A 10,715-nucleotide genomic window follows, 5' to 3' on the forward strand; every position below is an offset into this window, starting at 1 on the left:
GAAAGGTGAAATTGTAACATCTTAAAAATCAGTCTAAGATTTTTAGACGTCAAATGATCGAAAAATAATTTCTTGGGTTTATTTGATTGTTTTATGCCTTAGAACGTGTGTCCAATGAAAAGAATTGAGATCGGTTAGACTATGATTTGATTCAGTTTTTAAAAGAAATGACTAAATTATAAAAATTGGAAGTTCATGTACTAAATTGTAAACATTCAAAGTTTAATTGTTTAAGTGAAAATAAGGTAGGAAAGGAAGATCAAGTGTGTCATTAGACCATTGTTTAAAGTTAGTAGTTTTGATGAAAAAGCATCTAGGTGTAATCTTTTTGTATTGAATTTCTATTTTCAACATATATATAATTTTTATTTTCAATCAAAATAATCTTTTTATTTTTTCAATATCTTTTAATTTTATATATTCATTCATTTATGTCACATCGCTAACACGATCCAAATAGTCTACAGCTATAGTTACTTAATAACAATCAAATGCCGCAATTTATTAACATCTAATAACTAAACTTATTATTTAAAAAATAATAATAACGAAATATATTTTTCATCCGAACTTTATTTTGAAATGTTTATTAGAGAGAATGTTTTATTAGTCACCTAAGGATTTTTCATAAAAAAATAATTATTTTAAGAGAAAATCTGACAATAGAATTTTTAATCATAATCCACTTTCAAGATATCTTATTTATTTAAAAAAGTGCGATGGTACATGGAAAATATATATAAAAAAAAGATAAACAAAATTATTTAAACAAATATAAAATGGGAAAAAGAATATTTACTATTTCACATAATAAATAATCAACTATAGAAGCATCTTTATAAAAATTACAGAAAGGTTAGCACTGAATCGGCCACCCTGCAAAATACATCTTATTATAATACATACATGATACATGCATATATACCAACATTTTACTTTTGTGGTTTCAGATACCTTTAGTTTTTTTTTTTTTAATTCTCATTTGCTATTCGTTGTTGTCTCTTTTTAATCCTTGTTATACGACTTCGAAAAAGAGTAATTAATATAATAAATAAATGAAGAACAAAAAGGGATCACATCAGGGGTCTTGTCTGGACAACATAAACCTTGCCATCCCTAATCACACCTTCAACGTCTTGTGGGGATCCGTACAGCTGCTCTATAGCATTTCCTGCACCAGCAATGCTCGACAGGATCCATTGTTGGAACTTGCCATCATTTATGAACGACTCGGTCGATTAATCGACCACTACTTTCTCTTCTTTGTCCATCGGCACACTGCATTTAATATCAAAGTGTCAGTGACCGGTATAGCGGTGACGAGCTTTGTTCGGTAAATTCAAAGCTTTCGACGTATGTGCGAATAATAAAATGTCAAGACATTGATCAGGAGGGGTTGAAAAGGGTTAATAAGGATATAGCACAATCTCGACCTCTCTTTCTGTAGCACACGGAGTAATATGTACATCACTATCTTTTTTGTGAAGAGAGCTTGGAAGGGTATTACTTGTCATAAAGGCCAGCACCCGCGTAACCCTCTAGATCTTCGCCGTTCGAATCAGAGCGGAAGATAATCGAACGTCTTATGAAGAGAGCAATTGGTTTGCTTGGATATCCCAGCACCTGAATGTTTTGGAAGTTGTTAGTGGCATTGTGATCTTTTATTTTGTCAATATGGTATGGTATCAAGTTTATGTAAAATCTAAGCTTATACCTTCAGGCATGTTTTACCTGAGGGGAGTTGAGATTGATTTTCTTGCAAACAAAGCTCAAAGCACGACCCGGATAAGCTTCAACCAGGGTTTCTCCAAGTCCCTTCACCACCTATGTCAAACAGAATGAAAATAAGTCCATTTTCTTTCGAGGCAGAAAAATTAAATGAGCATGACAGAAAGATGATAATCGGTGATACATACCTCGGCGTAGATCTCTGATGAATCCCCTGAAGAAGGATTACTAGTATGGATAACAAACGCATAATCAGCATTGATTATTTCCTGAACTAGGACAGCCATACATAGGTAGTCATGGTCTAGTTTGACTTTCCTCGTGCTGAAATACGCTCTCTCATTCCATTTCGAAGCCCACACCTTCTTTATAGCAGTCCATGCTTGCTCAAACCTATGTTCGCCTTCATCTCCGGGCAGTCATTCCGGAATTATGCATCTTGGTCTTCAGCTGTTTCACCTGAAAGTAATAATAAATTGAAATCAATCTGACTACCTGCCTCCCAAAAAAATCTTCGATTCGATGTCTCAAGCTATGGCGAAACATCTTAAGTTTGACAGAAAAAATGGATAGCAATTCGGGTGGCGGTGCCAACTGTAGAACTGTCTGACGAATTTCCCGAAGTGCATCAAAGTCTTCGTCTTCTAACTTTTCCTTCAAAATTTGCAACTTCTCAAGCACCCCCGAGAAATACAGGGAAGAGAATAGGATAATCTTTAACCCCTCAATCAGGAGGGTATTGTAAGCAAATTGCATCTACACAAGCATTAAAAATACTGACGATATTATACGAGTTAAAACTTAAGACAAGAAAATGAGCGAGAGGTCTAGAGTGAAGACCGTCGGCGCCGGCGCCGGCGAGGGGTGGACGGTTTTTGTGGACAACCTAAGTAAACAGGTCACAAGAGGAGCACTGAGAGAGGTTTTCAATCACTATGGTAAGGTCACCCAAGTCTTTATTCCTCAAAATAATAGAAAACCTAGATAAAAGAACCCCACCTTTGCGTTTGTTCATTTTGCGATTCGTGGAGGTATGGAACAAGGTATCAGCAAAATGAACAATGCTCGGATTGATGGTTGAACTATCATGGTTTCGAAAGCAACGTTTGCGTTATAGGCCCTAGAGTAGAAACTGAAAAGGACACATAAGACGGAGAGTAAGTTAGAGGCATTAAGCCAGTAACCAACAAGGGTAAGCAGGTTAAGGTGTGGATGGAGAAGTTGAGGGATTTCAGAACGAATTCCGAAGCTCTGATGGGAAAGATGGTGGAAAGCACGGAGGTGGTCATGGAGGTTGTACCAGATGAGCCTCAGGGAGGCAATCGAGTGACCTATTTACTTAGGTTGTCCACAAAAACCGTCCACCCCTCGCCGGCGCCGACGCTCTTCACTCTAGACCTCTCGCTCATTTGACATACCCAATTCTATAAACGTCCGATCAGGCAGGAGTGATTTTGTCATCAGGATCGTGTTACCAGAGGGTGCAGTGGAGTAGTTAGACCAGCAGATGATTGAAGTTCGGAAAAAAACGATGACCTGTTCGTTTCGTTTTCTAACAAAGAGAGGGCGATGAGATCATCTCTAGCGATTAACATGCGTGCGACGGTTGGGATGGAGCAATCGGAGTGGGCTGCCATTGGTAGTGCCTCGGATCCTGATATAGGGTGCAATCTCAAGAGAACAACAATAGTTTCCAGTGGGAATTTAATGCACATTGAAGACACTAGTTTTTTTCCATTTGGTTATTATTATTATTATTATTATTATTATTATTTATTATTATTTATTAATAATATTATTATTATATTATTATTTATTTTTATTATTAATAATAATAATATTATTATTATTACAGGTCTAAAACCAGACCGGCCTAGTTACAAAACACACCCAGACTAGCCCAAATGGTAACCCTAAACCCATTTGGGGTTTATATCTCAACCCCAACCGCTGCTCCTTTCCACCGTTGGATCTGGCTTAGATCCAACGGTCTAGATGGCTCCAGCAAGAAACCTTAGGGTTATGATACCATAGGGCACGTCGTCACTGCCGCCTCTGCTCTCATCAACCGCTGCCAACGCTCGCTGCCACGACGCCAACTGAAGACTCAGGAGATATCAACACTAGCCGCCCACGTTTCAAGTTATAGGGTGAGTCACCACCATAGTTTAGTGACTCACCAAACTTTGCCCTTTTATCTGGTCCGAGGCAAGCGCCGGTGATGGCTATAAAGCCATCGACCGAACCTACAAAGAAGGACAGAGAGCAACACATCAACCAAAAACCACCAAAATATCGAGACAAAAATTAAGAGAAACCTTATTGAGGAAGCTGCGACGCCACCAGAGTTCCCACGCGCCCATACGCGCCACCGTTGAAGTCGAAATATCGAAGGTATTTCTTTAGATCTACGAAAATCTAAGGATATTTAGGGGAAACGGAGGTTAGAATACACCTTAGGATAGTCGGATCTATCATTCGGGAAAGTTTTGTGTTTTTCGGCCACCGGCGACGATGGCCGGCGGCGGTGTCAACGGCGGCATATGGCTGTCGGCTGGTGACCGAATTTCCTCCGGTGAGGGAATCCTAGAGAGAGACGAGAGAGAAATGTCATCTCATTTTTAGAGAGAGAGAGAATGAGAAAGAGATAAATGAAAATTTGGCCTTAAGGCCAGTTATAAAGGGGGTATAAATACCCTCACCAAAACGACGTAGTTTTGGTGAGGGCCTTGATATAATTTCACACATGGACAAACCCTTTCCGTAGTACCCACAGTTCTGTAACTTTACATTTTAGTCACTGAAATCAAATTTTGATCCTTTTAATTCGGTCTCTTAATTTTATTTAATTTATAATTTAGTCACTGGCTTAATTATATATTTTTATGGTAAATATTATAATTAGTCCCTATAATTTTAATAGCTTATATTTTAATTCCGAATAAATAATTAGGTTAAATTACACTGTTAACCATTATTTTTCATAATATTTCGAATTAGTGTATTTAATTTTAAATGCTTTATATTTTAATCTTGTAATTTTAATTTTATTTGTTTTTATTATTTAAATTGCAATTTATTTTTATTATTATCCTTTTATTTTCAATATATTTAATTATTATTACTATTATTATTATTTAGTCATATAAATATATATATAATAAATAATATTTATTTACTTATTTATTGATTTTTTTATATTAAATAAAAATCCTATTTATAAAATATATATATTTGCTTTAATTTTATATAAATTACTTTTAGGAAAAATAATCATATTTTAATATTTATTTATTTTTAATATTAAGAAAATGGATGTCTTAAAACAACTAGAAGTCATTTTCTGATATTTGTAAATAACTAAATATCTTACTTTTATAAATTATATATATTAATTTAATTTATTATTTTTAAAGAAATGTTTTATTAATATTTATTTATTTTTTAATATTAAGAAAAGGGCTGTCTTAAAGCAACTAGAAGTTATTTTCTGATATTTCTAAGTAAATAAATATCTTATTTATAAAAATATAAAAAATATATATATTTATAAAAATCAATATATTTTCTTGGAATTATACTAATAAATTTAAAATCACATGATTATGAATTAAATATATTTTTGAATTCTTAAATTTCCAATAATATAGACAACTTATAATTAATGAATACCAATTTTGGGCGTTATGGGGGTGCTAATCCTTCCCTAAACGTAACTGACCACGATTCCTTTTTTACTAAAATTTTTGGTTATACGCAGATCAGTTTATCTTTTAAATTATGTTTTCTTAAAAACTATTTTAAAAGATTGTTTTTAGGTATTTGACCTACCTAACCCAAAAAAGCCAATGGCGACTCCCAAAACATTTTTTAAATCAAAATCATTTATTTATTCATTTTATTTTTCCCTCCAAGTAAAAAATTTGTGCCCGGGCGAAAACCGGTTATGACATCTTGGCGACTCCGCTGGAGACCTGGTCAAGCTTTAAAATCAATTATAAATTGTCTCTATCAATTAGAAATTAAAAATTCATATTTATTTAATTTATAATTCTTTTTTTATTACTTATGATTTTCATAATATTTATTATATATTCTTCTTTATTAATGTTTTTTAGATATTATTATTTTTATTTGTTTGAATATTTCTCCTCACACACAACACATACATTGCATAAACATAATCTTTATACTTGAGATTTTTCCCTTTTAAGTGGGAGTGAAAGCGACGTCTTCGTGAGAATTTATTCTCCGTGTTAGACTTAGAAAGTAGCTTTCGGGGTTCATATATTCTATGTCTTCGTGAGAATTTATTCTCCGTGTCAGGCATAGAGAAATGTGTCCCTTTGAATTGAACTCAATCCGCTTAAGTCTGTAATGGTCTAGGATTGAGGGTTTGGCAGCCCAAGGGGGCACCAACATGGACAATTCGAGTACCTTTACTCTTAGAACTGAAACTCTGCATATAGTAAACCCTAGAAACTATTCCGATCTGAAACCATGCCGAAATTTTGTCCAAAATAAGTGTACACGAAGGAGAAATAAATTCTAACTTTTTCCTTTTAATTTATTTATTTATTTCCCTGCTGAATAAATTGCATGTGAATTTAATTATAGTATTATTTAAAGTACGCTATGTAGAAAGCATATTTAGATAAAAATATTTGGGTAGACATTAAATTAAATTTTTCTTTCCTTATTATTTGAACTAATTCATTTCTTTTTATGTTTTTCTTTTATTTTTGTTGTTTGCATGGCATCATACAGAATTAAAGGTATTGATATTCGAGTTAATCGTCTCATTGGAAAACCTTCATGTATGGATAAAAAGTGTTCAGATCAAATAATTCCAAACTCAAAAGTAAGACAGTGGTCTGAAGACATACAAAGACAGGGGGAGATAGTCTGTTGGATGATTATGTACCAGATTTAGCAAGTTATGCTCCAGTTTCTCTAAAAAGAAATGATATTCAAGATCAGCGAGGCATTTGGGAGAGTTGGGACTCAAACAAAAAGCTACAGTTCTATTAGTATTACGGGGACATTCCATAATTGCTATATGTCGAAGTTGATGATGAATTGCTTCGAGCCTTGATTCAATTCTGGAATCCGGGTTATAATTGTTTCACTTTCAATAAAGAGGAATTGGTTTATACTATTAAAGAGTATACAACTTTGCTACATATAGAAGGGGCTTTGGAGAATCGAATTTATTCAAGGTCAATCAAAACTCAACCTTTCAGAGTTAAATTAGCAAAGATTGCACGAGTACGAGAGGAATGGGTAGTGGCCCGTACAAAACAAAAGGGTGAGGGCGAAGGGATTTCTTGGACCAACATCAAAGAAATCATTTAGAGTCATCCAGATGATAAAGTACGATTTGATCTCTTTGCTCTGAGTATATATGGTATGGTCATCTTCCCGAAAGCATTGGGATACATTGAGGAAGCAATAGTAGATTTATTTGAGCAGCTACAAAAAAGGGTCAATCATGCTTCTACAATTATAGCAGAGACTTTTCGATCGTTAAGCGCTTGTAGAAGGTTGGGAGGTGGACGATTTTATGGATGCACACAATTGTTATATGTCTGGATCTGTAGCCATTTTTGGAGGACAAAAAAGGTTTTATACTGTCGCTTTAGTACGGACTACTCACCTTTGAAAGAGTTTCTAGAGCAAGAATGGCCGAAAAAAGTCACGAAAGACATGTGGATAAATGCCCTTCGAAATCTGCAAAGCAATGACATCGTTTGGCGTGCCCCTTGGCAAATACAATGGGAGTTCTTTTACAAATGTGGTGACTACAACTGGGTGATGCTACTCGGTTTATGGGGAGGAATTGGATATGCACCACTTCTAGCTATAAGGCAGTACGAGGGTCGTCAATTTGTTCCTGTTATTGCTGGGTTACATTCGTCTGAGTTTGCATTTCATAGAAAAAAATTACAAAAGAAACATCATGGATGTTGTTAAAGCTTGGAAAATAACTTTCTGTATTCGAGCCAAAACAGCGAAAGTAATGTTAACCCCTGATTATGAGGAATGGAGGTCTATCAGGAAAAATGAAAATATTCCTCTACCAGACCAAAATGAGGATATCTCTATGGAAGATCGCATTCGGGTAGTCCCGTCAGAGATAGAAATCCTAAGAGTTGAGCTTGAAGTAGAAAGAGAGAGTTGGTTAAAAGAGTTAGAACAAATGCGACAAGATAAAGGGTTGGTCGAAAGAGTTAGAACAAATGCGACAATATAAAGCTATGTTAGGCGTCGATGTTGACTTTCATTCAGCACAATGTGCAATGCTGAGGAAAAAAAAGAAAATGTAGATGGTGAGTTCAAAACGTTAAAGAAGAATTAGCATGAGCTGCAAAAATCCCGGAGACCATTAGGATCGATCAGAGCAACAACACAGATGACCAAAGAGTTGAACATTGAGAAATGCTGAGTCAAAGATTTGAAAGGAAAAAATAGCCGTTTACTCAAAAGCCTTGAGAAAAGAAAGCAGAAAATTGAAGATCTTGAGGTTGACAAAAGGGAGCAAATTATAAAGCACAAAGCTGAAAGTCGTGAGATTATGAATGAAATGCAGAAAGAAAGGAATCGAGTCAAAAAATTAGAAAATATGAAGAATGGAATTCTTGAGGGATTTGAGGTTGAGAAAAACACCATATTCAAGGGATTTGAAGCTGAAATGAATAATATGATTGCCGAACTTGAAGTTAGGGGACAAAGGATCGAAAGTTTGATGTTGAAAAGGAAAAATGGGATTTGGAGAGAAAGAACTTCAATACCAGACTCGAAGCAGGGCAAGAGGTGGCCAGCAATTGGATGCAACGATGTAGAAACAAGAATGTGCAAATCCATAAGCTTAATCAAAGGACACAAGAAACACGAACAAAACTTGAAGAGGATTTGGAGGATTTGGATCAGTGTAGAAACAAAAACACAGAGTTTAATACTTACATCTTGCAACTTGAAGAATCATTATTCCAAGAGAAGGTTCGTCTAGGACCTAGTGATCTTAAAGGGAGTTATGAGGAGAACGCTTCACTACGAAGACAAATCCGAGATCTTGAAAGTACACAGTTGTCAAGTAAGAATCACTGAGTTAGAGCAAACTCTCGATGGAACTAATGAACAATGGAAAAAATCAAATTATTTCTATAAAGAAAGAAGTGAAGATAGAAGCAGTATGGTAGTTGAGGCCATGATATAAATGAGCGAAGTTACCAGGTATATTAAGGAGTTAGTTGCTGAAGCAAAGATTATTGAGCATCACATTTATCCAGTTTCTAAGTTTGGAAAGAAGATGTCATGGCTGATGAAGGAAATCATAGAGCTTAATAGGAAAGCTATGCCGTATATGTAGTTATGAACTATTATATGGAAAACTTTTATATACCAATGGAAGTTGTTCTATGACAGTTAACTTTTTGAGATCAATACCTTTTGCATACATGCATTTTGCATACATTCATTATTCATTGCATTATTTTGTTTATGTATAATTTTTATTTCACATTAAAATAAACATTCATTAAATAAATAATAATATGAAAAAGATTTTCAATCGCAGTTATCCTGGCCAAATAAGAAATTCAACACCATTACGGTACTAGAAAAGCGACTATGAAAATAGATGATAAAATACAACGTCTCGAGGAACAACATAATAAAGAACAAGCAGAAATGAGAATGAAATTAGAGAAGATTGAAGCCAGCATTGCAAATTCACAAGAAAATATGATGCAGAAAATAAAGGATATGCTCAAGAAGCAAGCTATTGGAAAAAATCATGAAAACCTTGTATCTTTTGACCAGGAACCTATATATCCTTTAGGTTTCACACCAGAATCGGTTTATCATCCTGGTATCACACCTGTGCACATCCATGCTCGCACTTCGGCACTTCAAGAAACCAAACCTAATGAGAATCAACTAGTGGATCCCGCATCTTCAAGCAAAAATCCGCTTATGTCAAATGTGAAGATAGGAGAATTTAATGCTGAGCATCTAATTCCAAATTTGAATGAGTTGAATGAGAAAGAAAAAGCCAATGAAGAATTGGCTAGACAAATCAAGAGCTTGGAGAAAAGAATAAAATCCGTAGAGGTAACTAAATCGTTCTATGGGTTTGACGCCAGTGAGTTGAGTTTAGTCCCGGACCTAATCCTCCTCATTAAGTTCAAAGTTCATGAATTTGAAAGATATGACGGTACTACATGCCCTTCGTCCCATATTACCATGTTTTGTCGCAGAATGGCATGTCATGTGAAAGATGAGAAATTGTTAATTCATTGCTTTCAAGACAGTTTGATAGGACCAGCCTTAAAATGGTATACTCAATTGACCAAAGCCCATATCAGATCACGGAAAGATCTGGCAAAAGCATTTCTAGAGCAGTACCACCACGTTACTAACATGGTTCCCGATAGATGGACTCTCCAAAATTTGGAGAAAAAGAAACAAGGAAACATTCAGACAGTACACTCAAAGATGGGGTGACACAGCGGCACAAGTTCAGCCACCACTATCAGAAAAAGAAGCCACAGTGATGTTCGTCCATACTTTAAAGGCCCCATATTTAGGTCATTTAATGGGTAATGCAACAGAAATTTTGCATATTTGGTCATTTTTGGAGAACTCATTAAGAATGTCATGAAAAATGGAAAAATTGAATCAAGTGAGGGGTCTAGTTCCAAAACACCCATGTATCAAAAGAGGAGAACGAAGTTAACAATACGAACGCTTACAACAAGGATACCTCAAAAAGTGTTACGATAACCCAACCAAGGGTTAAGAAAGAGGAAACAAACACTAATCGAATAGAATCCATAGGATCTCGCAGGGAAAATGAAAGGCTTTCCTTTACACCATTATCAGTACCCTATGCTGAGATCTATGATTCACTGTTAAAGGCAGATGTAATACGGCCTTATCCCTTGATTCCTATTCAACCACCATTCCCTCCATGGTATGATATAAAA

General features: G+C 35.1%; 1 pseudogene; it reads right to left on the reverse strand.

Annotated features, from left to right (window-relative positions):
- Window positions 1-1,006: 1,006 nt before the first annotated feature.
- On the reverse strand, window positions 1,007-2,120 carry LOC120187338 (annotated as a pseudogene).
- Between the last annotated feature and the right edge of the window lie 8,595 nt (window positions 2,121-10,715).

The sequence above is a fragment of the Hibiscus syriacus genome, unplaced genomic scaffold (genome assembly GCF_006381635.1).
Source record: "Hibiscus syriacus cultivar Baekdansim isolate YM2019G1 unplaced genomic scaffold, ASM638163v2 tig00113725_pilon, whole genome shotgun sequence".
Taxonomy (NCBI): Eukaryota; Viridiplantae; Streptophyta; class Magnoliopsida; order Malvales; family Malvaceae; genus Hibiscus; species Hibiscus syriacus.